The following is a 27,839-nucleotide window of genomic DNA, read 5'->3' on the forward strand; positions in this document are numbered from 1 at the left end:
CAGTCAGAATAATTAGATCTACATCATGAAGGATACCTGACCTCAAGAGCATTCTAATTTTACTCAATGGCGACTGCAACCAACAGAATTATTAGACCCTGTTATTTAAGCGAAAATCAGCAAGGCTATAGATTCACATGTTAAGTTGAAATGGGGGGTAGTTGCCTCAGCTGCTTCACTACAGGAAGCATTAAAGAGTTTGCATGTGCAGAATGTATTTCGAAGGTACATTGCATACTAAAGTATCTGCTTGGACTACTGGCAAAAACTAATTTGGAATAGATGCTTTGAAGAAGAAGGTATCTGGATGGCTTGATCCCGCTAGACTAGCCAAGCTCAATCTCAAGAGGGTTGACTTACGTGAGGCTGTTGATAGAGAGGTACAATTTCCATGTAGGTGGACATCAGCTAGACGGTATGGAATGGGTTAGCAGCACCCAGACTGGACATTGGCAGGGATAATTTGCCCGCCATGAATGGCATCCAGTTTATATACAGATAGACCCACCAGATGGCCAATTTCATTATGACTCTACTGATAAAACGCAGGTCGTCACAAATTTCAATGCCAGCCTCTGTAAGTCTAAGATAAATAATACCACAAAACACATACAGGAGCATCTGAATAGGGCAACCCTGGCATGGCTAGAACTCCACTAATGTGAGCGAGTATGTGATCTGATCAAAACACAGGAAATTAAAGGTGTAATCTAAACAATGAGAAATTGCTATGCTCCATGTAGAGATGGTTTTTCTCTGGAATATTATAAAGAATATGCAAAGCGACTAGCACCAACTCTACAATAGGTCTCTAACAGGGCGATTGAATGTGGCAAACTCCTCCTTGCACTCAGGGAAGCTATTGTGATTAACCTCCTTAAACATGGGAATTCGCCACATTTATGTACCTTCTGTGGCCCACTGCCATTAATAAATGGAGATAATAAAATGTTGTGTAAAATCATTGCCAAATGCTTTTTCTCCTATATCCGATTGGTGTGCCCAGAACAGGCAGATCTACTACTGATAATATCTGCACATTATTTACCATTACTCATCAAATTGATCCCAACCTTGCTGAGGCAACATCCTTCTTAGACAGAACCAAGGCATTTGATTCCATTGAATGTCATTTTCTTACGACAGTACTGAAAAGTATGTATATAGGTAGATCACTATTAAATGGATTTCCCTACCCCATACTGCTCTTGTAGCTAGAATTAAAGTTAACAACCGGCTGTCCCTCCCAATTCCCATTGGCAGAGGCACTAGGCACAAATTCCCCCCTCACTGATCATTATTGTTGGGGTATACAATTTGGAAAACATAAAATAACCATAATCAATGTAAGCAGACAGTATCTTAATATATAGTTAACGACCTGGAACAAAAATGGGGTGTGCATGATTAATATCACTAAGCAAATAGAGGGCTGGTTTATATTACCATTGACTGTGGCTGGTAGAGTGGGCGTTATGAAAATGGTGGGTCTTTGAAGCTTTTGGACCTTTTCCTGAATATTTCCAGAATATTCCAATTCCACTTATTAGAGCTTTTTTAGAGCAGTTCAGGTCCCTCATAATCCAACCTGCATAAGTAGGCTGCAGCCTAGGATGGAATGGTCCAAAAAACATTTCCTTTATAAATTAGGAGGCTTTTCAGCCTCAAATTTAGAAATATATTACCTGGTGTGCAATCTCAGTTTGCATACTACTGGCTTCATTATACCAGATAAGCCCCACATCGCAATCTAGAATCTGGGTTGATTGCCCCCACTCTGTTGCACAATGCCCTACTATTACACACATCACAGCCTAATGGAGAGATACATATGATCAAATGCAGAGGTTGGGCATGGTTAAGACTCACTGAAACTAGAGGGATATACTTTTTTCATCTCCCTCTCATACAAAACCCAGAGCTGAAAATGACAAAAAATGTGGGGTAATTAAACAACTGTGCTACAGTGAACAACACTCATGCTGAGACCTTTTCATTATTTTCTGCTACCTTTCCTTCAAAGATTATTTGGGGGACTACCCTGACAATCCTAAGAACTCGCTTACAAAGCAATGTCTCAATAATTCCTTTAGAGAGCCATACCCATAGTACCTAATGGACCTCTTGAATGGCAACGTTTGACAATGATGCTGCTGAAACTTAGTTCATCTAAATTAATTACACACATGTGTAACTATACTGTTAATGATGGATATATTGCTGGGAGCAGATAAAAAGTGTCACTCCCAATGGTTGATTCAGACTCATACAACTAAAGGATTTCCACAGGGCATATTATATTCCTGTTTCCATGGCCTGTTACTGTCTCATAACTAAACCGAAATTCTAAAAATGTGAAGCCCTCACTGCAGATTTCCTGCATTTGGTTTGGTCCTGCCTCCATGTACGAAATTGAAAAACCTTATTGCAAATTTGGGGTGATGGCACTCCTGTTAGGCAACAGACCAGTAGCTGTACACTGGAAGGAGGAGGTACTCCTAGTAGGTATGCAGAATAGTTTAGAGATTCACAACATTCTCTTAACATGATGACATTACTACACCCTCTTACCTCACACATCTCAACCTTGAGCCATGTGAGGCCAGCTCTGCACATATCTTGCCAACCCTAATCAATACTCATGACACTCCATTCTACATCCTTTTAAAGATTGTAGTAGACCTGCATTACATTGCGGGTATGACCTCTGCATTTCCAGGATGGATCAAGACCTTTAGAATTGCATACTTCTTTTTCTCCTATGTAACAACTGTACAGTCAATGATTATGAGAATGTGAATTTGTTGCTCTACTTTACAACTGCCCTAATGCCTGTGTTTTGTTACATTTTAAAATAAACAAACTTTATTAATAATGCTATTGGCCTATATGACCCACAATTAGAGGAGTCTTTACCTGTCTTCATAATGAGTCAAATGATACATTCTGACAAGGATTTTGTGACCTTCCCTTTCAGTTGAAATGTGATAAAACCCGTGGTTAGGTGAGGGACCAGCAGGTCTGTGTAGGCCTGATAGAGAAGACAGGTGAACCACCTGGGCCGGGTGCTGTGTTTCTTTTCAGAATTTTAATCAACATTTTGACTTCTTCATCAGTGGGAATGGGCTCATCTATTGAGGATAACATCCTTGTTGCTTCCCTCTGGAACTGACAAGCTATTCAAGAAATGCTCTTGTAACTCATTAGGTTCTTGTAATGTATAAGGTGTGGTTTAATAGGAATGGAAAGTCTCAATGATTACTGCAGTGTCTGTCTGTCTGACAGATACTACTATCAGCAGTAATAGGGAATATAAAATTGCAAACAAACTTCTTGTTTGCAATTTCTTCAGTTTCTTAGCCAGTAGTGTATTGGCTTTGTTGCAACCTTACCTTAATAATATTCTTAATTCATGTATACCATTTTCTGGGCAAACTCTTTCATCAATAGTTGTTCCAGCTAACCTCATGCTATTGTATGGTGTTGGTATACACTTCAGGACCTAATAACTTGTGTTAGCTTTGTGTTGTTAGATTTGGCATTATGGTTCAACTTCTTATTGTTCTACTATCCTCATATACCGAGTCATGTGGAAAATGAAATCACCTCTGATGAGGACTGTTGCCGAGTCAAAAATTGTGTCTGCCTTGAATTCACCATTGTTGTTCTAGTTGAAGTCACTTTCTAGGGTTTTATTAATGGAATCTAAATCATTAGGTTGAATCTCTTCAACCCATTTTATGTATTACTCAAAACGTTGAGGTCTAGAGATTCAGAGTACCGTGCAGCCCCTGAAGGGCAGAGAGGTCCTCATAAATATGGATGAATGGATACATCCTTCCTATGTAGATACTAATTACTAAAGAGAATCCCTTCTGGTGTTCAAGCACCGCCACAAGGAGAAAGAGGGGTGTATTGTGTTATTTGCCACATCAATACACCATTACTAGTGGAACAGGGAAGGTAAAAAACCCTTTTTTATATTACCCTCACCCACTCTCATAGTAAGATGCTGCATCACTGAATTTACCCTGACTCGTAAAGGTCAGGGTGGGCTTGACCATATTCCAGGGAGCTCTTATGAAGACAGTTGGATGGGGGGATAACTTTAAAGATAAAAAAAATCCTCATCCACTCCCAATGTACCCCTTTATTAGGGGGGCAGATGGGAAAGTAAAAAAAAAACTATGTATAGGTATTAGGATGCAATTGTCCTATTCCCCTAAATAACCAACATGTTTCAGCACTATACTGGTGGCCTAAAAAGGTCCTGGGCATTCGTCAGTGTGGGACTTGTAAGTGCTTGCAATCAGGTTGAGAACTTGTCTTTCCGTACCTGTGAGCTTGTCATTACCGAAAATGCTAAAAGGGACAAGAGTTGTAATATGTGTTAAAATCAATACGGGGATCTTGCAACAGTTCTGCTGAATGGATTGTCATTGGCATCTCCCCTTCACCACCAACCTTCTCCTTGAATCACCTATTATCCACAACAATGGGCCAAAAGTGGTCAGTGGGTGCAAAGGAGGATGCTTCAGGAGTGTTTAAGGTCCATTCTGCAAGTGTGTGATTTTAAAGAAAAGGATCTTCTAATTGCGGAATGTAGTATGGCCCCTCTGAATATCTTGAACTCCAGTTTGTCCAGAACTCGCGGCAGAGGACCACCAATGAAAACAAGGCACCCCTGGCTGAAAAGGAGCTGTTGTGGTGGTACACAGCCCAGGAGGAGGAGCAGGGACCGGAGACATCAGATACACAACTCCTAGCCTCCAAGCCACAGCATCAAGAGTAGGGAAACCCAGCATGAAGGCGGGCCAGGCAACAAAGTGCAAATACATCACCCCCACAGCAGGGACACTAACCCCAGCCACAGAGGGACCAGTGACACAGTATAGAGACATCAGCAATGAAAATAGATGTCCTAGGATAGAAAGCCAGGAACTCCACGGGCCACTAAGCGGTACTCCCGACTGCATTGCCTGCCATAACCACGGTCCCCCAGCCAGCTCAGGCACACACCAAATGCCGGAGCACCAGCAGAAGTCACATTCCTATCGGCTATCAGACAGGTTAGGGACACCACCAGCACAGCGCCCGAGCCGTCAAGCAGCCTCCACAGTGCGTTCTCCAACCGGCCCAGCCATCGAGAAGGCAAAACCCCGCAAACCAGAAGCATCCAGGGCCTCATTTATGAGGCCCTGCGTGAGTTTTGCGCTTCCGATGCATCACTTTTTGTGACGCATCGGCGGCGTAAAACATGCCTCCTGATGCGCACTATTTACAAAGTGACGCATCTAAGCAGATGCGTCACTTTGTAAACTCCTGCGCTACATTATACCTGCGTCAGGTATAATGTATGCAGAGGGGGCGTTCACCCGCAAAAAGCCTCGTAATAGTGACGCAGTGAAATCTATGAGATTTCACTGCGTCACTTTTAGGACGCTGTTGCGTCAAAATCTTGCGCCTGCCTCACAGCAGGCGTAAGACTGACGCAAGCCCTTTCACATGGGGCTTTCCCCATGTGAAAGGAAGCATTGCTGGAATTGCGTCACTTTTGTGACACACTCCAGCAATGCGTCACTTTTGCGCCTACAGATACGTCAGAAATACTGACATATCTGTAACTCCTTGCAACATGATGCGTCATATTATAAATATGACGCATCAATCATGTCGCAGGGAGAGCGCAGTGAAAAGTGACGCATCGCTGTTTTCACGCAGCGATGCATCACTTTTCATAAATGAGGCCCCCAGGAGGGCCAATTTCAAGGCTTTTGCAATTTTTTGGACTCTGGCAAAACATTAAAAGGGAATATAAATAACAGCTAAAGTAATAGTTGCCTTTGCATGCAATGTATTTTCTACATGATGATTGTAAGCCCATGACAACGTTTCATCACACTTTTAAGGACATCACAGTTTACTTTAACAGGGTCTCTTTTCTCATCCTACACAGTTTATACACCTACTTAGGAAATAACAAAATACATTTACTGTTGTTTATGGCAAACAAATATAAAGCATAAACAGGTATAAACAATATTTTTCATTTCTACTACAGTTACCGAGTTATTAAAAGCTATTACATTTTTCATCCTCCTAATGGCTGCAATTTTTTTTGCTCATATAAGTACATTCTAAACCCATTAATACCTACCTCTCAGAATAAAAGTCTATCATAAGTAATTAAATTAGAATGCATTAAACTTACTTAATGTAGATCTGTAAGTAGGGGACATTGAACACCCTTCGGGTTTAACAATAATTTCCCTTCACGTGACAACTCATATCTTTTCTTGAACTGTGTAATGATTTGCTTTATTGGAATTTCATTAAATCTGTAATGCCATTACTTCTGTTGATGCATAAAACCAACATCATAATCATGTATGTTAATTACTAATTATAATTAATCATCTTTTCATTAATGAAATGTTTAGTTTGTAATTATATCTGCGCACCTAAGTCCCAAGGCTTCTATGCATTACATAACATTTAATTTAATGGAGTTTTTGATTAAGAAGGCCTTTGAAGCTTGATGTATGTTCAAATGTGTAGAGCAAGTTTTAGTCCAAAGATTTTTATACACGCAAAACAGAAAGGCAAAAAGATTTCAAAATACTTTTCCAAATGTATAGGGATTCCTTTGCTCTGCAATGAACCTGTATCACATAGTAAACCTACAGGAAAACTGCAGAAATCCTATTATTGCTCTTCCCAGTTCAAAAGCTATAAATTATAGATAACCTGATTTGCAAGCACTAAACGCATCTGATTCAGAATCTTAAGTCTCTCTTAATCGCCTGATTTGTATTTAAAATGAACTAAATAGAGTGTGAGGTGACGTCATTTATCCTAGGAAACCAATATAATTATTGTCTGGACCCCAGTACAACTTCAGTGCAAATGTGGGCTTAAACTACATGTATGTTCATTACTGATTGCACCTGATTCTGGAAACAACGGCTGCTCAATTTGCATGTTATCCTCTGATTATGAGTTGCAGACCTCTGGATTGAAAATAATGTGCAAATTATGTATGATTTCCTTTTATACGAGATGCAAAACCAGCATTTGAGCTATTTTCCCATCTGATATGTGACATATTTTACCTGACAACATTTAGGAACGTGAGAGGCACACCATGTGCCAAACTGGTCGTCCTAATGGGTTTATGGGTTTACTTTCGATTGCAAAACTTGTAAAAGTAGATTTCAAGTAAATGTTTTTCACCGATTTGCGTCACTTTTAAGCCAGCACAAAATATTAGTAAATATACCACTAAGGGCTTGATTATGAGTGGCTCATAATATTGTGGCCCATGCGTAGACTTGCGTTTACGCATCGGTCGGAATTAGGAATTTGAAGGTACTTTAATGCATACTCTAATTATTGTATGCGCTAAATTCTTCAGATTCATTAACTTTCAGCAAGGTTAAACCTGCCAAAATTTAACAGGGGGGAAACATAAGTTATTTACTGCAGCGTACAGATTTTTGTGCGTTAAGCACAACAATTGGCATGTTAATAAAAAAAGGCTCCCCGCGTGACATCACATGATCAATAAAACCCAAATAAAAATATGCAAAAAATTCTGTGATATCGGCAGAAGGCTTGAATATAATTTTGGCAAGTTGCTGGAAGAATGAGGCTGCGTAATGCATGTTGTATTTGAGATAAAATCAATCAATCAATCAATCAAGAGCGCTACTCACCCGCTAGGGTCTCAAGGCGCTGGGGGGGTGGGGTTAGGGGGCTGCTACTGCTCGAAAAGCCAGGTCTTGAGTTGCTTCATGAAGGAGAGATGGTCCTGGGTGAGTCATAGGTGGGTGGGGAGGGTGTTCCAGGTCTTGGCCGCCAGGTAGGTGAAGGATCTTCCTCCGGTGGTGGTTCTGCGGATCCGTGGGATGGTGGCGAGGGCGAGGCTGGCGGAGCGAAGATGGCGGGCTGGCGTGTAGAACGTGAGGCGGTTGTTGAGGTATTCGGGGCCCAAGTCATAGAGAGCCTTGTGTGCGTGGGTGAGGAGTCTGAACGTGATCCTCTTGCTGACGGCGAGCCAGTGCAGGTCCCTCAGGTGGGCGGAGATGTGACTGTGTCGGGGGATGTCCAAGAGGAGTCGTGCTGAGGCGTTCTGGATGCGCTGGAGTCTTTTCTGTAGTTTGGCGGTGGTCCCAGCGTAGAGAGCGTTCCCGTAGTCCAGACAGCTGGTGACGAGGGCCTGGGTGACCGTTTTCCTGGTTCCAGTGGGGATCCAGCGGAAGATCTTACAGAGCATGCAGAGTGTGTTGAAGCAGGAGGAGGTAACGGCTCAGAGCAGGGGGCCACCAGGAGTCGTCCCACGCGGATATGGATGGGCCGAGGATGAGGACTTCCGTCTTGTCTGAGTTCAGTTTCAGGCGGCTGAGCTTCATCCAGTCTGCGATGTCTTTCATTCCGTCCTGGAAGCTGGCTCTGGCGGAGGTGGGGTCGTTGGTGAGGGAGAGGATCAGTTGGGTATCGTCGGCGTAGGAGATGATGTTGAGGTTGTGCTTGCGTGCGATGGCTGCGAGTTGGCTCATGTGGACGTGGAAGAGGGTGGGGCTGAGCGAGGAGGCTTGAGGTACGCCGCAGATGATCTTGGTGGCTTCTGCGAGGAAGGGCGGGAGACGGACTCTTTGGGTTCTGTCGGAGAGGAAGGAGGTGATCCATTCCAGGGCCTTTCCTTGGATCCCGGCGTGGCGGAAGCGGGTTGTCAGGGTGCGGTGGCAGACCGTGTCGAACGCAGCCGAAAGGTCGAGCAGGATGAGGGAGGCGGTTTCTCCGTTGTCCGACAGGGTCCGGATGTCGTCGGTGGCCGCAATGAGGGCGGTCTCGGTGCTGTGGTTCGCTCGGAATCCGGACTGCGATGGGTCGAGGGAGCCGTTCGTCTCCAGGAAGGCTGTCAGCTGTTTGTTGACGGTTTTCCTGGTGACTTTTGCAGGGAAGGGGAGGAGCGAGATGGGGCGGAAGTTCTTGAGGTCTGAGGGGTCTGCGGTGGGTTTCTTCAGGAGGGCGCTGATCTCTGCGTGCTTCCAGCTCTCCGGGAAGGTGGCGGATATGAAGGAGTTGTTGATGATGTCCCGAAGTTTGGGTGGGATGATGGATTCAGCTTTGTTGAAGATGTGGTGTGGGCAGGGATCGGCTGGGGAGCCCGAGTGGATGGTGTTCATCGTGTGGGTGGTATCTTCCGTGCTGACCTGAGTCCAGGCGCACAGGGTGGTGGTGGGGGGTGTAGGTTCGGTGGTGGGGTATGAGTTCTGAGCGCCGAAGCTGTCGTGTATGTCGACGATCTTACGGTGAAAAAAGGTGGACAGAGAGTTGCAGAGGTCTTGAGAAGGGGGAACGTCGTTTACGACGCAACTTTTAGCACGCAGTGCTATTACAACGCGGGTCTTTAAATCGCATTCTATTACAACGCATGACTCTGGGGGGCGTTCAAGGATAGGGAATACTTTTAATTTACTATCCAACACCTTCCCTAGTGTCAACGGGGACTGGTGTTGGAATAGTAAATTAAAATGTTCACTATCCAACACCCCTTTCTGTTATGCGTTGTAAAAGAATGCGTTATAAAAACCGCGTTGTTACAGCATGCGTGCTAAAAGCATGCGTTGTAACAACGTACATCCCTTGAGAAGGCGTGATGTCGTTGTTGCTGGCGTTGGGTTTGGAGAGATCTTTCACGACGTTGAAGAGTTTCTTGCTGTTGTGGGTGTTGTTGTCTAGTCGTTCTCTGAAGGATGACCTTTTGGTGGTGCGGATCAGCTGGTGGTGTTTGCGGGTGGCGTTCTTGAGGGCTGTCATGTTATCCGCTGACTGGTTGTGGCGCCAGGCTTTCTCGAGGTCACGGCAGGATTTCTTGGAGTCTTTGAGACCGGTGTTGCGTGCGTGGAGTGTGGCGGAGTCGTAGCTCAGTCAGGTTGGCTGGCTCTGGCGGGGTCCAGGGGTTCTGGCGCTGGGCGTACGCGCGGTCCCCGCCATTTATGGCAAAGTGGGAGGGAGGAGCAGCTGGGAGGCGGGAGCGGGGCGGCGAATGGGGAGCGGGAGACAGGAGAAGGGGGCGGGGCCGCAGGAGAGCAGCGGCGGGGAGCAGAGGGTGGTTAGGAAATAGCGGGAAAGCGGAGCGGGGAGAGCGAGGGCAAGCCAGGGCAAGCCTGGAGAGCAAGGGCAAGCCTGGAGAACAGGGGCCCTAAGGAGAGGCAGCAGCAAGAGGGCCAAGCAGGCAGCGGCAGCAAAATCTGGGCACACGGGGGCCGTGCAGTAGTGGAGTGATCAGATTTGCGTCGTAGTAGAGTGATCAGATTTGCGTCGCTCTTACACCACGCAACGTGGTGCAAGATAGACACAAACTTATGTCAGATTTTCAAATTCACTCAAAGCCACTCTGAGCGGTTTTGAGTGGCTCCAAACATCTGCAGTAATGTAATGCAGCGTAAATCGTGGTGTTACAATACTTTCACCATGGTAGGCATTCCATTTGCATTACATGGGTGTTTCCACACAAATCCTTTGGTTTTTGACACATTCCCAGATTTACGAGACCGCGTAAACCTGGGAATGTTCCAAATTGCTGTCTCTCCAGGAGAGGCGTAATGAGAACAAATATTTTTATTTCTCCTTGTTACTTTCTCTTTCTATAGAAAGGATAAAATGCCTCTCAGGATTGTTTTTGTATGCATGAAGGTGTCTGTTCCTACACAAAACAATCCTGCATGCAACACAGGCACCCTCTCATCATGGTTCAAGTTTGCTTGCATTGGCCCTAGGCTGCCAAATGGGCACCAGCACAGGGGGAAAACTAAGGAATGTCCTTGTGCCTTAAATACCTAAAACTCATGCCCTTTGCCAGAGACGCTGTGCAGCGTAGTAAGGTCACTTGCTGAGCTGTACTGCCCTAATAGTCCATAATTATGCCCCAGAGTTACCAAACTAGAGGGAGAGATCAGTGACCCCAAGGTAGGGTTGCAAGGATCATTTCTAATTAGAAGTACAATATACTTGATTCAAATAAAATATGCATAAAATAGAGAAAATACACACGTCTTGGTTCATTAGTAAATTCACTGTTACAGAATGTATTCATTATGACTTATCATATTTCGAAAAGTTTCCAGGTAAAATATGTGGATTTATTTATGTAATTTGTGACTTACGGTTGCTTGAGGGTAGGAGCTTAGACCGCTTGCTCTAATGAAGACATATTCAATATCTTTCATCGATTGTAAACTCATTCTATTGAGCTTAGATTCTGTTTTAAAACAGCTGATGAAATTCTCCACTCCTTTCACTAAAACAAGGACACATTGCCAATTCTAGGCACAATGGCATGTCTTATTCACCGACTGCATGCAATACTTGTTTAAGACGACTTGTGCTTATTGGTTAGCAATGAGAACAAAGCAGGTCAACTTGACCATTTTGTACATGTACCTCGTAAACTTAACACAGACCTTGGTTTTTAACCCTTTGGGTGCTGGTGACGGAACCACTCCGTCACCAGCTACGGACGGGCTGTGCTAATGACGGAGTGATTCTATCACGGCCCGCCTCCACGCCCAGGGCCGGACTGGCTACCGGGCAGTCAGGAATGCTGTTGAGCTGGGGGGTGATTTCGTTAATGGCGACCTGCGTGAGCTAAACGAAATTCGTTTTGCTTTCAGTATTTCGCAGCACACGCAGGTCTCCATGGACGAAATCAGCCTCCACTGCAGTAAAATCAGGCAGCAGCTCGGCAGCTTTCCTAACTGCCCGGTAGCCAGTCCGGCCCTGTCCACGCCTGCAAGGCAGCGATTTCGCGCCTGCGCTGAGCGTTCTATTGAGCGGGCGGGCCGTGACGGAACCACTCCGTCACAAGCACAGCGCGCCCGAGGCTCGTGACGGATTGGTTCCGTCACGAGCATGGTGGCGCCCCACGGCCCCCCCTCCCTCCTAGCGTTGCGGCGGAATTACCGCCGCAGCCAAGGGGTTAATAGAGTCTGCTCTATTCCTGCAGGGAAAGTAATTGTAACTGTCCCTGTACAACATCGATTTTTATCCTTGCCAATTGTGCCCAATTGCGATTTTACAGCTGTGTTCTTTGTAGACATCACTATTCTCAATAGCTGCTAATCTAAAAAGTTGTCTAACATATCTATAGTGCGGGGTTCCGTATTCTCTAACATGTAATAATTGCCCTTGTAGATCATAGTGAGTCGATTTAGGAATATCCCATCTTGTTCTTATTTTTATTCTTATTCTTATTCTTACTTTTTTGTAAACAGATCTTATTGAAAGGTTTATCATCAGCATTACGTGTCTATTACAGTTTAGTTCGCAGATATCCAGTGGCAGTACTCACATAACCATCATTGGCAATTAAGAACTGCAAAGCAATACAATATCTGCTACAAGAGTCCCAACATACCTCAATCCCGTCACGCCCTCTCCACATGAGTCTCTCCCTCAAAACCTTGAAGAGACTCAAGTGGTACTGGTGATTAAATAGTACTCCATACTTTTTCCTCAGATCTCTCTGGATATCAGGACTTCTCACAACTGTGTTGCAACAGTCGAGTAGTGAATGGATGGGAGATATGTTCAGTTTAGTTTAGTTTATTTTGCAGAGTTACTTAAAACCATTGCAATACATGCAAGAAGTAAAACCATATATAAAAAATTATTTCACAATAGTAAAAATGTCATGATTAAACTGTAAAACACTTCAGTTTCTTACAAGTTAAAAAATACCAATTAAACGTACGAGAGCAGCCGCTATAAGTGGCCCAGTCAATGCAGCGATTGTTACTCCCACTAAGAAATTAAAATTGATTGTCCAATGGCTCCTTGCCCAAAAAAAGCTTTAGTGACAGTTTGGCATTTTTGCCCTGGCCGCTTCAAGAAATCTGACTTGTCTGGAGTTTAACTGTGGTGATGCTGGGTTGAAGCAAGCCAGAAATGCTTGCCTCCTTGTCCGAATTCCCCTTTGATTAAAGGTATTTTTTAGTAATTGCTTCCTTTCCTGAAGCATCTCCGTATAGGAACAAATGGTATGGATGATGTCGCCCTGGCCATTTTTGCACAAACTGCATACTGTAAAAGTCTGTACCCTTTTCCATGATGGAAGATGCTGCGTGCATGGTGTCACTCTGAGTCGTAGCTTTAGAAATTTTAACTTCTGTGCTTTTGGATGGCCTAGGTTGAAATATTGTTGCCGGGCTAAGACCTTATAAGAATTCAGAGTCATCCAGGCATGCGCTCCAGCTGAAAAGTCTGCTTTATCCTCCACCGGTGCCTGTTTTTTCAGCGACTTCCAGACTAATTTCTTCAGAGTTGAGTGCTGGCACTGTGTATTCCATAAGGGCGATAAGCCTGTGTTTTCCAGTGCCTCCTGAAGGTACATTCTTGCAGGCAAATTCTCCCTCTGCTGGAGATCTTGCCACAGAAGGTGCTTAAATGAATTAGGGGTTGATATGGTTAATGGCCCACCAACATAGGTTTAAGGTTACAAGGGAAGTGGTGCTGGTAAACCCTCCAGTAATGGTGAATGGGACTGCGGTTCCGGCTCTTTCCAGGCTGTCTGCTAGTGTCTCCCAGGCTCATGCTACTTCTATCAAACACAATCCCCTCCTAGCCTCCTCCTCACACCCCGCCCATCTCTCCATCTCCTTGCGCCACACGGCTATTCGGGGCCCCCCAGGGCTTTCCAGTGGCTTGTGATTTCCCTTTTAGCTAAGATGAAGGCTATGTCTTGAAAAGTGATTGTAACTTTTGTTTTGGAGATATCCAGGAGCATGTGTAGTATGCAGTGGCAGAGCGAGCAAGGAATCTCTTTAGAGAGGGTTTCAGGCAATACTGTTGTGACCTTTGCCCACTAACACCTCAATTTGGGCCAGTCCAATAGCATGTGGTTACGTTTAGCCCCTATCACCCTGCATCTCGGACATGTTGTCTCCGCCGTATGTACATAGTTGTCCTGGGTTAGGTATGCCATCTGCAGAATGCAGTAATGGGATAATTTAAATTGTGCATTTCTGGATACTTTTGGCGCCTGTTCCAGAATGTCCATCCAGTCTTTATCGGTTTTGGGATCCTCAAATATTCCTCCACATGCTTTCATAGTGTCCAGGGGCCTACGCATGTCCCCCCTAATTGCCCTATAAAGTCATGTGACCGCCTTAACGGTACCCACCAAGGATGCAATTTATCGATAGGTTGTTTGGGGTTGCGGTTCTGTCGTTTCAGTTTTCTAATGGTTACAAAAGACTATTGGCACCGCCCTAAGCAGCAAGAAATGTCTCTGTGGGAGGTCAAATTCCAATTGGAATTACTCAAGGGGAAGGAGCTCCGTCATTTACAACAAGTGCCCCCCCATTGTTACTTCTGCAACCAACCATTCAGTAATTCTCTCCCAATTCCCGCCATGGGGTAGGATTACGACTTTTAGCAACATGATGGACCGACTGGAGGAGTACGAGTTTTGCGTGCATCTTTTGTAAGCAAGGAATCCAGCAACACCTCATGATGCTAAATTCCTGTGTATCATCCTCTGAATGGCGACCTGTTTGCAGTAATACCCCAGCCAATATAGGGAGCACTGGTTCAAATGGCCCCATTCCTAAGCCCAGAGCTTATCTGCCATAAACACTGTGTATATCTTTGTAATTGAGCCACTACGTATTAGGACTCAAACTCCAGAAATGCTAAGCCACCATCACCTGATGGGCACTTCAGTTAAGAGAGGGTCACCCATCTCTGGCCCGAACCCCACAGGAATCCTGTTGTCAGGGATTCCAGATTTTGAAACATTGCCCTAGGGATCCACATGGGGGGACTGTAAAAAAATAAAATAGCTGTGGGGGGTATCATTTTAAGTAATGCTACTCTTCCTGCCACTGACAATGGGCGTGCCTGCCATGCTCAACCTCAGTGATCTGATTGCCAAACCTATACTTCTGTCCAGCCTATCCTGCCTGTAACAGTACATTTTAACCCCCAACTAAGTAAGCCAGATGGCTTCTCATTTTAGCTCTCAAGCCCTCTGGTGGATGATGATTCCTCACCACATGGAATAAGCAGGATTTCTGTCAATTCACCTGTAGAGCCATGAGTGAGCCGAAATTCTCCAACATGGCCCTAGCTCCAGCTAAGTTTGTAGCCAAGTCCCTAAGGAATACCACAAGGTCATTGGCTTATATGGCTATGCGGTGCTAGCAGTTGCCGATCTGAATTCCCTGAACGCTAATGCCCTCTCTGGCATGGCTAGCCAGTTGCTTCCATCACCAGAGTAAAGAACAGGGGAGATAATGGGCATCCATGCCCAGTTCATGCCCACCATTGATTCTCTCTGACATGGTTTACCATGGGGTCAGTATTTAACAAACAGGTTCATGCCAAAAAGCCCGGTCCCAAGCCCATCCAATTTATGACATCATAGAGGAACCCCCGTTCAAGGCTGTCGAAGGCCTAATTAATATCAACTGAAAAAATTGCTGCATCATCACAGTCATAGATCAAGCTTCCATCAGTGCCAGGAGACTTCAAATGTTAAGTGCTGTGCTCCATCAGGGTATAAACCCTGCTTGATCGTAGTGTAACAGCCTGGGCATAAGAGGAAGAAGCCTGGATGCTAAGGCCTAGATGTAGGTAATTTCATTTTACCACACCTTAAATACCGATTTTTACCGATTCGGTATTTAAGATGTAGTAAAATAGAGGGGGGGGGATGTAGGTATTACAGAATCGGTAAATACCGAATCGTTAAGATTCGGTATTTAACGATTCTGTAAATTCCGATTCGGTAATGCCCATTGATTCCTATGGGCATTGAAGCCCATAGGAATCAATGGGCATTACCGAATCGGTAGTTACCGATTCGGTAAATATCGATTCCAGCAGGGGTGCAGGGGGTGTCACTTTGACACCCTCTAGCACCCCAAATACAGGCATGTGTGCCATGTGGCAGACAGACATGCCCTAAGGGCATGTCTTTCTGTCACATGGCATAGGTGTGCATGCCCACATGTGCATGCACACCTGGATTCGGTATTTTACCACCCAATTGGATTGGGTGGTAAAATACCGAATCTGAAAGGCCTTTGGGACTCAGAAGAGTCCCACCTACATCTAGAAGTTACCGAATCGGTAAAAATACCGATTCGGTATTTTACCGAATCAGTAAATTTACCGAATCGATAAATTTACCGATTCGGTAAATTTACCGATTCGGTAAAATTGCCCCCCTACATCCCAATAACCCATTTACCGGTCGGTAACGGCCGGTAAATGGCCACCTACATCTGGCCCTTAGATCCTGCTGAGGATCTTGTATTCAAGGTTTAGCATCAACAGTGGCCTTTGGCTTCTACAATTGTCCACTGGTTTCCCTGGTTTTATTAACGGCACCACCAATGCCTCTCAAGTGGGGGCCAGCATGCAACCTGGGGTCCAAGCCTCTTTATAAAGTTCCACCATTTCGAAGCTAGCTCCTCCACGTACACTGCAGAGAACACTACCAGAAGCCTGTCCATCCCGGCTTCTTGCCATGAGCTAAACCCGTTATTTCTCCTCTTATCTCTTGGCACCAATATCTCCACCCAGTTCTTCTCGCGTAAGGCCTGTTAGGGGCAATGGCATGAAATAGGTGCATAGAGTCTCTGAATCATGTGATGCTTGTGTAAAGCCCGGAGTAATTCAGTAAAAAGTTATTATTGATCTTTAATAATGGGTCCTCTAATGATTCTGGCATCAAGCACCATGTTGGAACACTCGGTGTGGGCCGTTCCCATCCTAATTGTAACAGCACCGGGTTATGATCCGATATTGCGCAAGCTAGATATTCCACTCCCTGGATTAAGTCATGGATTTCTGGGGTGCAGAGGAATGCATTAAGGCGCATATGCAAATCCTGCATGTTGGAGAAGAATAAGCCGTCTCACCTCATTGCATGCATCAGTGACATGCGTCTAGCAACCACCATTGGGTATACAAGTCTGCGTTGAACCTGGCTGTCCTAAATACTGGGGGTGGAAACTGTTGATCTGGGAATCCGCCTCACAATGAAAGTCCCCACCCTAATGACTGTAGTAAGGGACCAGTATACCCAATAAAGTCGTCAAGAAGGCCCCTTGATCCATATTCGGAGCATACAAGTTAACTAGAGCTATGGGTCTTACCTTTAGGCAAAGCGTCACCTTCACATATCTACCCTCTGGGTCTATCAGGTCTCCCGTATGTTGGAATGGGTCCCCGCTCCGATCCAGATTAGTGTGTCCCTGCATAAGACAAATATGTGGTGTAGTAAGCCTGACCTGAATACTAGTGATAAGATGCATTTTTTAAGAATGCTCTTGGCAAAATGATTGCTTGTAGCCTTGTCTTATGGCCTACCCCAAAGTAAGAACACATAATTCCATGATATGTCGAGCGTCATGTCACTCCAGCTGCAAGTCGCACAGCCAAGTCATGCAATATTTCAAAGACTAAGGGGGTCATTAGGATTGCGGTTTTTCCGCATCCTCTGGGCCGGCGGAATCCACCGCCGGCCCGGAGGATGCGGAAAAACCGCAGCGGACCGACCAAAGACCCACCGCTACATTAGGATGGCTGGTGGGTCCTGGTTTCCGTCCGCAGCTTTTCCGCCGCGGTTGGCTTACAACCGCGGCGGAAAAGCTGTAATATGGTGACGGTGTCTCTCAGACACCGTCCACCATATTAGGATGCACAGAAAGAAATGCTTTTACACGGCGGATATTCCGCCGTGTAAAAGCATACGGTGCTTCACTGCGGGGGCCCGCTGCAGGCCCCCTGGGTGAAGGGGGGGTGGGGGGTGCTCATGGGGGGTACCTATGGTACCCCCCTGCATATGTATGCAGCAAGCGGCAGGCACCGCGCGGTGCCTGCTGCTTGCTGCATACATATGCAATGTATGCTTTTTTAATATTACGGCGGGTGCAGCTTGAAGCTGCACCCGCCGCAATGTTAAATATCCAGGATGTGACCGCCAGGGTGGCGGTCACATCCTAATTTGCACGGAGGGACCGCCGCAGCCCATGCGGACGGTCCCTCCTACTCTAGGGTGGCGGACGGACGCAAGTCTGTCCGCCATCCTAATGAGCCCCTTTGTTTTTTAATGCAATTCATTTTAATCACATTTAAATCCATTATTTTCTCACAAATGTTTCTATATTTCCATTCACATCAAAGGCTAAGTGATTCCTAATGTTTTCAAATGCAAAAGAAGTACCCATCCGTGGTTATATTCCAAACACATAAGGAATCCATTGTTCATCTTGATGTTACAAAAAAAGAGGATTCAAATGCCACGTCTGATATGTTTACTATGAAAAGGTTTGATAAAGGTAGTAGGCCCACATATTGAATCGAAAAAGCATATGTCAAAATCTGTAGACATTTAAATGGTGGAATTGTTATTTCTCCATATTAAAGTCTACAGAGAGGTCTTTTGTTAAATGAAAGGTCACAGACTACCTTTATAGGGAATGATTTTGATGTTGATTACTGTCTTTGACAAACTCCAGTGGGAGGTGATTTGCACTGCAGTTAGTTTTTGCTGTCTGAAAGTACCTTGTAATAAAAATATATAATTAATAAATCCATTAATAAAATAAAAATCTGTGTGGAGCAGAGTAGTACGTATAGCCTGTGATTGTTGGGTAAAGTAATCGCCAAGCATCCCTTATGCAATGCAACTGCCCCATTTCTAAAATTGCAGTACTCAACTTCCCCGTTCTGGGAGTAGCTGCTCTTCTTGTTGAATCAATGGAATAATCTGCAACACAGTTAAAATCCCCCATAATCAAATGCTTCCCCTGCCAATCCAACAATTCTAGATTTAAAAAATCAAAAACTGTGGGATCATCAACATTAGGGCAGTATATTGAGCAAAAGACGAACTTCATTCCCTTTATCCCAAGCTGTGGCAGTGCCCATCTTCCTCTTTGATCAGTCAATGTCTAAATAGTTCTATAGTCAAATTTAGTGTCCACTTATATAGCTATTCTCTATATGGAGGCACTCTGAGTTGTACATACAATCATTTGATACCTCAGATGCTTGAACAGACGGCTGGCTTCATAAGCTAAATGTATCTCTTTAAGGACAACAATCTGAGGTCTATGCATTTTTAATTCCTCCCGGACAAGTTGCCTCTTAATTCTGTTATTTAGGCCTGATACATTCCAGGCCATACCTCTAATCAGCTCTATAAGAAGTGCTGTTTTGTGCCTCCGAAACTCCAGCTTACAATAGTCACTCTATCATCACGACTGATGTACCTGCTTACCCTAGTTTGATTCCTATATTCTCTAATGCAGTTCACTACCACCCAACCTGACCTCTTGTGGATACAAAATGTAGGCAATATTCTAGAATTGATATGGTATGGGTGTTGGATAATATAATGCTATCTGCAGATATGGAAGTGTTTCCCAGGATCACTTCTGACCATAATCCCATCTTACTGTCCTTTCAGGTTGAAGCCGTTCGTAAGGCAGCTAAGTCTTTTTCATTTCCATGTTATTTACTCATGGACAGTAGGTACCTAGCCATTATTAACAATCATCTAGAGCAGTGGTTCCCAAACATTTGACTCCTGAGGACCCCCATTAAGTCACCACTGGAAGCCGGGGACCCCCAAGCAATTTATATGAGTTAAATTTCAAATATTAAAACAGTAATTAAAAAAAAAAACACACGTGTTCACACAAAACAAATACTCAAAGTACTAAGGATTTTGGGGCCAGATGTACGACCATTTCATTTAGCGCCTCGCAATCGGGGACACAATGCAAGTGGCAAATCGCAAGTCGCTAAATGAAATGTACAACAGTGTGTTAACACTGTTTGGGATTCCCAATGGGGTCGCATATTGCAGAGCTCATTAATATTAATGAGCCTCTCGCAATTTGCGAGCCAATTGGAAATGCCCGCCCTCCCAGGGATGGTGGCCTGCTGGGCTCAGCAGGCCACCATGCCTGGGACTGTTTTTAAATAAAGCAGTTTTTAAAAAAATGCAGCCCGTTTACCATGCATTTAAAAAAAAAAAAGAAAATGAAACGTTTTAGTTTCATTTTTTAAGGGCCGGCAGAGGTCCCTTCCTATTGCAAATGCATTACCATCTACTAGAAGTAGGTGGTAATTGCAAGTGTTTTGCGACCGAAAAACATTTGTACATGGTTTTGAGACTCGCTATTTGGAAGGGAATGCCCCTTCCAAATAGCAAGTTGCAAAACCTATTTAGTGAGTCACAAACAAATTGCGACTTGCGAAATAGGCTATGTACATGGCCCAATAGGTTTTTGCATGCTCGAATGGGTTCACGAACCCATTCGCGCATATAAAAACATACATCTGGCCCTTAGTATTTTATATTGAAGGAACAGCCCCTCTGTCACATGGATTTCATTTGTTTTATAGCATCTCTCATACCATTGTAGGATGTCAGAGCACTTTACATCACACACATATAGAGACATTGAATCATACATGTAAATCAGTGTGTATATAAAATGTTACATAAGGTAAAGGGGACTACAAAAATGACATGTCATTCATACTGGTAGGCATTTTTAAAGAGTGCTTGGTCTGGAAAAGCACAAACTCCGGATTCAGAACTTAACACATTGGCTAGTAACATTAAAAATGTATTTCCGCCCAAATAAATCTTTTTAGCAGCATCAGGATAATGAATAAATGGGAAAAAACATAAGTTACTAACTGGTACCATGCAGTTTGCAAGCAGCTCTTTGATGATAGTTTATAGGCCCCTCTGCTAGATTACGATTGCCACTTATGAAGTGCACAGTAACAAAATAATCTCTGTGACAAAAGCAGTAACCACGAACCTATGCACATAAAATACTGCTTTTCTAAACTGCATGTTACACGTTCTTTGCAGTAGGCACATTAATCCTCTGTGCTACATTAGTGAAGTCAAAGCTGCCACTGAACAAAACTCGCCTCGCTCTCCAGCAGGTACATTAATCACTGGAATTATCTTGACACTTTTATTGTTGCTGGAAAGCTTCTAATTACACAAGAAACGTTTCTGTGCTTTTAAAACTGCTGCCTACTGACCCCCTGGGAATGTGTCACGGACCCCTGGGGGTCCGCGGACCACAGTTTGGGAAACACTGATCTAGAGGATTTCCTTACAGACAATGTTGGGACGGCCTCTCCTATTGTGGTCTGGGATGCAATGAAGGATTTTATAAGGGGGCTCATCCAACTGTATGTCTGGCAGCACCTGTTGAATTACACCATGCATATGCGGTTCGGCGAGATGCTAGAGACCAGGTTCAAATGTATATCTTCTTATTAGATGCAAGGACAGTCATGAGTAGGTCATTAAGGGAGAAAACTACTGTGAGCTATAATAAGCACTGTTCCCAACAATATGAACATGGGGAGCTTATTGGGAAGGTGGTTGCTCATCATGTAGCAGACAACAGAGCTAAAACTCAGATAATGGCTAAAAAAGGGATGAATGGTATTCGGCATACACACCCGCAGGCAATAGTTGATTAATTTTCCAGGTTGTATCAAAAACTGTATGCACAAACTACACTACCAGATGAGGAAGGTCTGCAGCAGTAGCTCAAGGGTAGTGGCCTTCCGCTCTTGAGTGAGGAAGACTCAGTCTTATTGGAAAATGAAATTACACATGACGAAGTAAGCAAGGCAATATCTAACCTTCCCCCAGGGAAGACTACCGTGGAGGATTCCATACCAGCCGAGTCTTATAAAACTTTCGAGAGTATTATTGTCTCAGCTTTGGGGGAGGTTATACAATATAAAGGGTCTAGTGGGAGATTCCCTAAATCTTGAAATATGACAAAAATAGTCTATTTTCTAAAAAAAAGAAAAGCCACCAGAGGAGTGCGGTTCTTATCAACTGATTTCTCTTATTAGCTCAGACTCCAAGATGTTTGCTAAAATCTTGGCTACTCGTTTGACCCCAATAATGCCCGGATTTGTATCCAGCCAGCAGCATGGTTTCACCCAGGATAGGAATACTAATGCTCATGTCAATACTGCAGTGGGTGGGGGATACTTAGTTCCATAATGATAAGAAGAAGGAAAGTTCTGAAAAAGGTAGAATCAGATAGTATTATTATTTAACTTGTACATTGAGCCGTTTGTTAGTTGGCTCAGGACAGACCATAACATCCACCCCTTTAAATTGAGAGGGTTAGAGATAAAACTTGCTCTTTATGCAGACAACTTGCTCCTATATACATCCAAACCTAGGTTGTCTGGGAAAGCCAAAAAGTTCAGCAAAGTTTCAGGGTATAAAAGTAATAAGGAAAAAACTGAAATAATGGAATGGAATCAAGTTATTGGAAGTCAGGGGGCAAAGAGTCAAATGAGGTACCTAGGGGTTCAGCTAGCTCAGAATTTGGAGGATATCCCCAAAGTCAACTGGAGGAGGGTTTCAAAAGAGGTTGCCAGCTTACTAACAAAATGGGCAAATCGCCCCTTGAACATCTACGGGAGGGTCACTCTTGTCAAAATGATTATCTTGCTGAAAATTACATTCCTATATAACTCAGTTCCATTGCTTTTTGGGAGGGAAGATATAGCTAGGTTACAAGGTAAAATAGGTATGTTCATCTGGGCCACGAAAAGTCCTAGGATAGCATGGAGAAAGCTAAGAAGAGGTCTTACAGTGGGGGGCTAGCACTACCAGACCTACTCACCTACTGTTATACTTTCCATTTTAAACGTTTTAGGATGTTGGCCAATAACACTGATTCCTCATCATTGGGCCTATTGTTTCAGGCAATGTTAAAAGAGGTGGAGCGAGGGTGGGATTACTTTCTATATAAGTACGGAGACCCCGAAGTTCTATAAAAAAGTTAGGCTAAAGATACCGGGAACTTCCTTAAAGAATTGGATGTACAACAGAAACAAATTTAATATACCATACTATGCAGCGCAGGTTTCAGTTTGGGATTCCCCTGGCACTCCGGAGTGTCTACAGCAGCAATTGTGTCAGCCTCTAAAAACGGGAGGTGTAAGGTGTTGGGGTGATCTTCAAGTAGACTCTAAGCTAATAAGTTGGGAGGCGCTTAGTAGGTTAACTGGAGGAACATTGACAAGGTTTAAGTTTTATCAGTTATCTTCCTGGTGGGCGACGCAGAACTGGTATAAGGAAGAGGCAAACTGGAAAGCAGATCTAATTACTAGAACAGGCACTTGGAAAAAGGAAGTCTCTTTTTGGCACTGGGAACTCCTAGAAGCTGATGACGATGGAGAGTCTGAAGTAATGACTGTGGGGCAAAAAAATACAGAAAAAGCGACACTGATGTGTATAACATATGGTCTGATTCTTTTCTTATGTTGCAGGCCATAGTAAAACCAGACACACTTAGGACCACCTGTATACCACCTACAGAGTCTACTGGTCCCCAAAAAAATTATCTAAGGTTACAGGGAATGCATATAGTTGTCCCAGGTGCAAGTTTCCTGCAGCCGATGACATTCACATGTTCATGGGATGCTCAAGAATTAAATCTTACTGGATGGAGGGATGTGATTTTCTGGAATTTGTGTTGCATAGACCAATAGAAGTAAGTCTCAGTATGATACTTTTCGGCTTACCGAACGACTACCGCTTGAATTCATCTGTATCCAACTTTGTGTTCTATGTGTTAATCCTTGCAAGGACGGAAATCTGTAGGGCGTGGAAATCAGAAACTCCCCCGATTTTTGCCGAATGCTTGAAGAACAATATTTATACCAGTGAATCAGATCTCGTTTGTGATCAAAGAAGCATAGGCAAGATCTGGGATGCTTTGTTACAATAGAGGGAGCACAAGAGTGAGTGGGTGCTATGGTTAAGCCAATGCACTGTCTGTCCTGGCCTCCCAAGTAACATCTCAGAGCTCCAAGATATGTGAACAGAAGCGGGAGAAGGAAACTGTATTAGCTTGGAGGGAAAGCTCCTTTCTTTCTCTCCCATGGGCCGGTAAAGGATGGCATGGAGTGATTGGAGGAATCCCATCATGAGTTTTTGGCAGTATGAGGACGAAAAAGAAAAAAAAAAGAACTGCAGTGGTGGCTTTTGATTTAGCTAGGAAGTCAGAAGTGAATCTGGGAATGGTCCTTTTAGACACCGAAAAGGATTTCGACAGGGTGGGCTGGGACTATATATGGGCTACACTTGCAGCATTTGGTTTGAGCGAGAGACTTAGCCAATGGATACAAGCGTTGTGCAGTAAACATCAAACAAAGCTACTTTATGCAAGCTTACAATCACCATCTTTTCCAATTCTAAGTGGTACCAGGCAGGGATGCCCTCTTTCTTTTCTGTTATTTGCCCTGTATATGGAGCCATTCAGTCAAGCTTTACACTCAGATTTACAAATTATACCACTGACGTCAGGAGCAAGTCAGCTCAAATTCACTGCTTACACAGATGATATTTTTTGGGGAAAAAAGAAATTTCAACACCGGGTTATGTGCAGTTTACAAAATTGTCTAAATAACGTTGACCTATGACACTATCTAAAAAATAACATAATGTATTCCTTCTTTATATTGTTTTTATTATTACATTATAATTTCATGAATATCCTTTCAAACAACAATTTTTTTGTCGTTTTTTCCCCTTTTGTATAAATATTTGAAGAAATTGAAATTATTTTATGAGTTACCAGTAATGTGATAGAAACACAGAATTCCTGACGAAGGCGCATGCCGAAACGCGTTGAATGAATGGAATTGTGGTTCTGTATATTAACTTGAATTAATTCAGTGTACTATGTAGAGATTGTATCTAATAATGTCTGTATAATAAATTATTTATCAAAAAATTGGAAAGGGTTTAAGGTAGTTTTAAGTAGGGGTATAAAAAAGTATGACGGGCAATAGATTTATTGAAGTCTCTTTTTAATAATAATGGGCTAAATTTTCCGTATTTTAAAATGTACTACTGGTCAGCATTTGTGGGACATTTCCGCAGTCTCCTGGATCCTGAACCCCAAAATTTCAGTCTTTGCTTGGTTTTGGGGTCTGACTGTCAAATGTTTTGGATCACTGACATAATATTGATTACAAAATTACCCACATAAGCAAACATCAACACATAAATATTGATGTAAAAAATATTAACATCCTATCTTTATAATGTATGAAGAAAAAAAAAATTCTTTGTAAAAAATATAAATGTGCAAAATATATATGTTTAATGTTAAATAACTTAAAAAACTATTTAGTTGTAAAGTACATTTAAACAAATATCATAAATACATTTAGTCAAAAAAATGTAAACATACATATAAAATGTAATATCCAAATGCAAAGATGCTCCTTCTGGAGACCCCTCGCCTTCTTTGGGGTGGCTCGTTGCCGGCAGAGCAGCTGGTAAGAAATATGATCCACAAACGGAGTACCAACGAGCACTCGGGTCAATAAATCACAAAGGGTCCGAATTTTAAGCCAAAGCAGTGAGGTTTATTGTAGTCATAAACCTTGTTGTGACGCATTTCGCACTCCACAGAGCTCTTGTTCACACAACAATCGGTTTGTAAAGTTCATGCTTAAAAATCATTTTCCCAGAGTAAATTCATGGTCATAGAAAGCCGACTAGGCAGAGTGGTGCCATCTATGTCGGTAGGGAAGTTAAAGGAAAGATGTATAATCGGGCATCATAACGTACCACCAAAGACATGATACCATTTTTGTCACAAATTGCAACTAGTGTGACCATGCAGTGTTGACTATAAAAGTCGAGTCATAGACCTATGTATTGGGGTCACTGGGTCCAAAATACTGTCTGGTTAGTGCCTGCAGACCTTAGGATGTGGAAATATCGACACATAAATATCTATGCAAAAAATATTGACATCCTATCTTTATAATGTATTAAAAATCGAAAAAATATCTTTGTCAAAAATATAGATGTGCAAAATAAAAAAAATGTATATACAAAAAAAATGTTAAATAACTTAAATGATAAAAGTATCTAAATATTTAGATGTAAAGTACATTTTAACAAATATAATAAATACATTTAATAAAAAAAATGTAAACATACATATAACATGTAATATATATATATATGAATATTTAATTTAAAACAAGTATTAAACTAATAATTTTAATCTATTTTAAAATGTTATATATATTTAAAAAAAAAAAAAATATATATATATATATATCACAGTTCCCAAATCCTGAAAATGCCCAGCCGGGTCACAGGAATCAATAAGCACTCACAAGCACGGCAAAGTTCATTCGCAGGGCGGTTTATTTCAAAAACAGACGCGTTTCGGGAGAGCCGTCCCTTTCTCAATGTTTACATCTGACACAAAGTGCGCAGCGCCATTATAAATGTTTGTAAGGACTTTCAAGACAAACAAAGGACTAGTTTTTGTCCGCAGCATAGGGCGCCATCTTAGAGTGTGTGCTTTCAACACGATTTACATTTGATTGCTCGCAAGTTTGCCACAACTGTATACTACCGTGTATCGGCAAAATTGATATCTCAGAAATAAAACCATATTTTGTACAAACATAATACATTTCATGGCCAAGACAACAATAAATTGTTGAGAAATACCCAACTTCCGACAAAAACACAAAACTATAATGTGGTCAAGTCGGACAAAATCTTGCCGTGGATCGGCAATTGCAGCCCAATAGGACTGCCACAACTGTGGTGTGGGGTCAGAGGGTAGAGCAATTCATCTAGCCAAATTTAGCTAGTGATAATGTCATTCATCACTAAAACAACAACAAAAGCACTCAGAACATTTCAGAAAACATTGTACAAACTGTTAAGCTGTTATTGGAAACTCAGTATTCAACCTAAATAGATCTTATAGCACAGTAACATAATTGGTTAACCCAAATGAGAGGCCAGTTCTTCTCCCATATTCAAGCCTCCAGGTGCTTTAGTCTCCAGGTCAATGATGTAACGGGACTCAAGTCTCCTAAGTGTGAGCAATCTATTGCCCCCTCTTGGATTCTCTTCTACTTGGTCCAAACAAAAATACCTGAGGAGATTCCTGTCACTATTGTGTTTCAAGGAGAAATGTCGGGCCACAGGATACGTAAAGTCTTTGTTTACAATGGCCCGCATGTGTTCTAATACTCTCAACTTGACAGGATTGATGGTGCTCCCGACATACCGTAACAAACAGGCACACATTAGGCAATAAACAGCAAAGTCTCTGTGACATGACATAAACTTCGTTATTCTCCTCCCATCCTTTCTACCCGGGACTTGATATGTCAATGTCCTTTTACTTGAAGCACAGGCTTTGCATTTTCCACAAGGGAAAAAACCTTTGGTGTCTTTCAAAGTGCCTAGTGGTTTCTTTATTGGTTGCAAATAGCTATGAACTATTTGATCTCGTATATATATATATATATATATATATATATATATATATATATATATATATATATATATATATATATATATATATATATATATATATATATATATATATATATATATATCAGCTATAAGATTACTTGTGGGTCTGAAATAATCATCCGGAACTCCAGGTAAAGATACAGACACTTTTGTGCTTTTTATTTATTTATTTTATTTATTTATTTATTCATCTAAAATTTATATTGCGCCACAGCTACCCAAAAAGGGTTTCCCGGTGCATACCATGAAGCCATAACACAAGAGGTACTCGAAGATTATTTATCCAACAGTCAAATTTTCAATTGCTTGCGGAAACTGGAATAACTTATTTCTTTCCTAAGTGGAATGGGGAGGCAATTCCAGTATGTGGGTCCTAGGTATGTAAAGGATTTTCCTCCCATGCGGGCTAGCTTGTATTTTGGAACCGCAAAGCGTCCTT

Source organism: Lissotriton helveticus, chromosome 9 (genome assembly GCF_964261635.1).
Source record: "Lissotriton helveticus chromosome 9, aLisHel1.1, whole genome shotgun sequence".
Taxonomy (NCBI): domain Eukaryota; kingdom Metazoa; phylum Chordata; class Amphibia; order Caudata; family Salamandridae; genus Lissotriton; species Lissotriton helveticus.